The following is a 5,000-nucleotide window of genomic DNA, read 5'->3' as shown; positions in this document are numbered from 1 at the left end:
ACACACACACACACACACACACACACACACACACACACACACACACACACTGTCACTGGCCCTGCTGGATCATGCCTCCACAGACTGACTCAATCAGCGCATGATGAACAAGTGACTGAGTGACACACTCACACACACTGAGAAACACACACACACACACACACACACAGAAACACACACTCACTCACACACACACACAGACACAGACACACACACACAGAAACACACACACACACACACACACACACACACACACACACAGACACACACACACACAGAAACAAACATTTACTCACACACACACACACACACACACACACAGAAACACACAGACACACACATAAAGTAATAAAGCATAAAATCAACATACACACTAAAAGGCATACACAGGAAAAGAAGAGAGTGTTCAGAGTGAGAAAGAGAGAGTGAAAGTAGAGAGAGAGAGAGAGAAAGGAGAGAGAGAGAGAGAGAGAGTGAAAGGAGAGAGAGAGAGAGCGGGGAGAGAGGGTGAGAGAGAGAATCTTCTAGATGAGCTTGCAGATACTGTGATAATAATCTCAAGTGTCCTGCTGATGACCGGTGGTTGCACTGTCTATTGGCACACTGGAGCACACACACACACACACACACACACACACACACACACACACACACACACACACACACACACACGAACACACACACACACACACACACACACACACTGGAGTTTCTCCAGGCTAAGAGTAAACTATGGCGTTTCTCCTTCACCAACTTCCACAAGTTAGTTACTAAAGGGGGAAAGGACATAATCCCAGGCCATCTGGGTCACGATGGACAACGCCAGTCTGGCCAGAAGACACACACACACACACACACAAACACAGACACAGACACACACACACACACACACACACACACACACACACACACACACACACACACAGACACACACACACACACACACACACACACACACACACACACACACACACACAGACACAGACACAGACACACACACACACACACACACACACACACACACACACACACACACACACAGAGACACACACACACACACACACACACACAGACACACACACACACACACACACACACACACACACACACACACACACACACACACACACACACACACACACGTGACAGCCTGCCAGAAGACACAGGTCTGTGGTGACCTGCAGACGTCCTGTAGTCCATCAGACTATGTTAGGAGGACAGCACCGCTGCCATGTCGTTATAACGGCCCTTCCTCCTCCTGATATTGGCCAATCAGAGCACATTACAACCTATTACAGGACAATCATTCAAGCCAATGGGATTCCACGTCGTTAGCATTGTTTCTCCTAACCCTGGGGTCTATTCACCTTCATGGGAACCACTACACCGTGAGAAACAGAAACACACACACACACACACACACACACACACACACACACACACACACACACACACACACACACACACACACCTTCATGGGAACCACCACACGGGGAGAAACAGAAATACACACACACACACACACACACACACACACACACACACACACACACACCTTCGTGGTAACCACCACACAGAGAGAAACAGGTGCTAACTGCTAATCTGCAGCTAGCCGCATAGTTTCGCGGGCAGCCTTTTAAAGCGTGGCTCACAAACAGCAAGGCCAGAAGACACACACAGACACAGACACACACACACACACACACACACACACACACACACACACACACACACACACACACACAGACACACACACACACACACACACACACACACACACACACACACACACACACACACACACACACACACACACACACACACACACACACACACACACACACACACACACACACACACACACACACACACACACACACACACACACACACACACACACACACACACACACACACACACACACACACACACACACACACACACACAGGGGCGAGCTGCAGAACTGCAGAGTTTCGCAGCCTTTTAAAGCGTGGCGCACAAACAGCAAGGCCATAGGTTCAGTTCTAAAAGAAGTGCAGGTACATAATCTTGCCAGTACTTGCCCTGTACGAGACATTCTGCGAATTACTAGTGCGAAACTAACTTTGTACCGTCTGTTTGTCACTGGCACTGGCATCTACATCTTCACTCACTTTCTCGTCATTCAAATTCTGGACGCATCATTGGTGACTTTACCTCGATGTCATCGTCAATGGTTTCGATTCCACATCGCATGAGGAAACCATCTACGTAAAATAGACTTGAAGCATATATTTTCCAAGCACCAACAGAATTTGTATGATGCATACAGGCAGGAATAGTATCCTTCTATTCAGTGCAGAACAGCATGAGAAGTATAGCTCAAGATAAACAGGTGAATCAGGACAATTGCAGGCCTCCTAAATTAGGGTGAGCGCATTAGCTTTTGATCTGGGTAAACACCTGTCTGTGTAATTATATCGCTGCGGCATTAAAGGCTATTTCAGAAAGCTGTTTAAACATCAATGCCATCTCCAGCATGCATCATTAAACAGATCACAAGCTTTGGTTTTTACCCCAAAATCTCACACACACACAGAAACACACACTCACTCACACACACACACACACACACACACAGAAACACACACACACAGACACACACACACACACACACGGGCCAGCAAAACAAACAGGCAGAAGCAGAGGCAATCAAATCACAGATGGAGTTTGCAGACCAGTAGGCTCAGGATTCTGGGCGTCCGATCACAAAAATCTGCTCCTGCTCGATAAAAATAGTGATTCAATAGAACTTCGCCTGCTGTCCTCGAAATATGTAGCGCCTTCCAAATATTTGTAAATCTTTAGCACCCCTTAACACGACAGTGGTACAGGAGGTGAAAAAGTTGTTTAGTAATCAGAAGGTTGCTAGTTCAATTCCCTGTCGAAGCGTCCTTGAGCAAGACACTGAACACCTAATAGCTCCTGATGAGCAGTGTGCCATCAGTGTAAAACTGTATACATCCTTGTAAGTCGCTTTGGATAAAAGCGTCTGCTAAATAACGAAAATGAAATGTAAATGTAACACTCTCCTGAAAAACTTCAAAACACATGTGTGTGTCCACTGCCTGCAGTAAACAGAGTCAGACAGCTTGGAAACAGCACCTTAGCCCTGATGTGTTAAACCATAGCTTGGGACCGCCACTTTCCCTGTCAGGCGACGGGCGGTTCACCTCCTCCGCAGTTTGACTGTCGCCAGAGCAGACCATCCCCGGTGGGTCTGATGTGTGTGTGTGTGTGAGTGAGTGTGTGTGTGTGTGTGTGTCTGCCGGCAGAGCAGACCATCCCCTGTGGGTCTGATGCATTCAGGAGCAGCTGTTCACTTCTTGCCAGGGAGATCCGCCCCGCCGACTAAGAAAAGAGTCGCCTTCGACAACAAAAACATCCTGAATCTCCTCAAGGCCGTTTCAATACTCCCCTGGAGTTGCAAAGAGCATTCAACCTGCCAGTGCTTTTGTTTCAACCGACTCATCACTGAAGAAATGTGCATTCCCTTTCTCCATCGCAAGAGACAGTATCAGGGCTGTTGTGGAGTTCATGGGCATATCACCAATTACTTAATTAACACAAAACTCATAATTGTGTGTTTGTGGAGGGGGGGGGGGGGGGGGGCACATGCACAGACATATCTATATGTATTGTACTAATAACTGCTTCAGGTACAGCTGTTTTCTGACTGAATGCTGGTTCCCAGCTGAATAAGTAAAGCATACATTTTAATCTCTGCCATCGTATGATAATACTGTACATACAAATACACCCCCATACCTTGTGAAGAGGATTAAACCCTGGGAAGCACTTTGAGCACAGCACCTGGCTCGCTGCTCTGTTATCTCTGGCATAGTAAATAGTAACCCTATGCAGCTGCCTATAGTGATTTCTATGTGATCTGAAGTGATGTGATTAGATATTGCGTAAACAAACATGTTCATGTTTCCAAAGCGTTCTCCCTGGCTGGCCCTGGCCTGCCCGTTGCATAACGGACTCTAGGCTATCCTGGCGTCCCTGCCATCGGATGGCCGTCACGTAGCCCGTAAAGGTTTTTCTCCTTCACATCGGGTTGAATGCCAGGCTAGAGAAGACTTGAACAGGAGAGCACGGAGAGCAAAGAGAGTTTAAGATTTTCTGCTGTGAAATTTTATCCGAGGTACCAAAATAGACACAGCTATACTGTGAACGCCCCCCGATTTGTCCATCTTTAGTAGAACAAATTGAAACAGAGAGACAACGTTTTTTTCATGTACTATTAAGTGGAGGACAAGCATCTGATCGGTTTCATTACGATTCGAGTCAAGTGATCGGACTAAGCCAGGAGCCAGACGTTGGACGACTTAAACTACGACTCACCCCAAGACACACTATCTTTAGTGTCGCATTTCATCTGCCCTGCCTGTTTTAAAAGCACACGGCCATCAGTAAACTATACTATCGTCCTTACAGCACAACAAGGGACGGCTTGGGACTGAGGGCCAAGTATCCTCCAGAGGTCTTTGGCAAGGCCTTCCATCAGCATCATGTGCCTTAGGCTGTCCAGGAGGACATTCAAAACCAGACACTGTTGTGTGTGTGTGTGTGTGTGTGTGTGTGTGTGTGTGTGTGTGTGTGTGTGTGTCCATCCATCCATCCATCCATCACCACAGATGTTTAGTGTTAGGCAGGAGCAGTGGATCCTTACGTACGCAGACCCATGGTGTTGTGGAGTCATCCTCCCTGCCTTCTAGCCTGCTAGCCCGCTAGCCTGCCGCTGTGCAGGTGAAGGACCACGGTCAGCTCTATTTATAAACCTCCTGAGGACACAAGAGTTCTCGTGATGACTGCAATCAGCCCAGCACCAATCCCACTCCGCGCCCAATCAGCTCTGCTGCCAGGCCTCCTTACAACCCCACCACTCTCTTTAGCTCAGCCTCTCACCAAAGCCCTCTATCTCTTCTGGAGTCCACATGACAAGCTAGGATAATATT

At 47.6% G+C, this 5,000-nt stretch overlaps 1 protein-coding gene across 1 annotated transcript in view; it reads right to left on the bottom strand.

The window, feature by feature from the left end:
- The window catches only part of rims2a (regulating synaptic membrane exocytosis 2a), a gene marked incomplete at both ends in the record, with an annotated part of 194,304 nt that overhangs the window by 179,071 nt on the left and 10,233 nt on the right, over nucleotides 1-5,000 (bottom strand).

This window comes from Sprattus sprattus, assembly GCF_963457725.1.
Source record: "Sprattus sprattus genome assembly, chromosome: 19".
NCBI lineage: Eukaryota > Metazoa > Chordata > Actinopteri > Clupeiformes > Clupeidae > Sprattus > Sprattus sprattus.
Note: the sequence above shows the minus strand (reverse complement) of the source record. Positions and strands in the feature narration are given on the sequence as shown.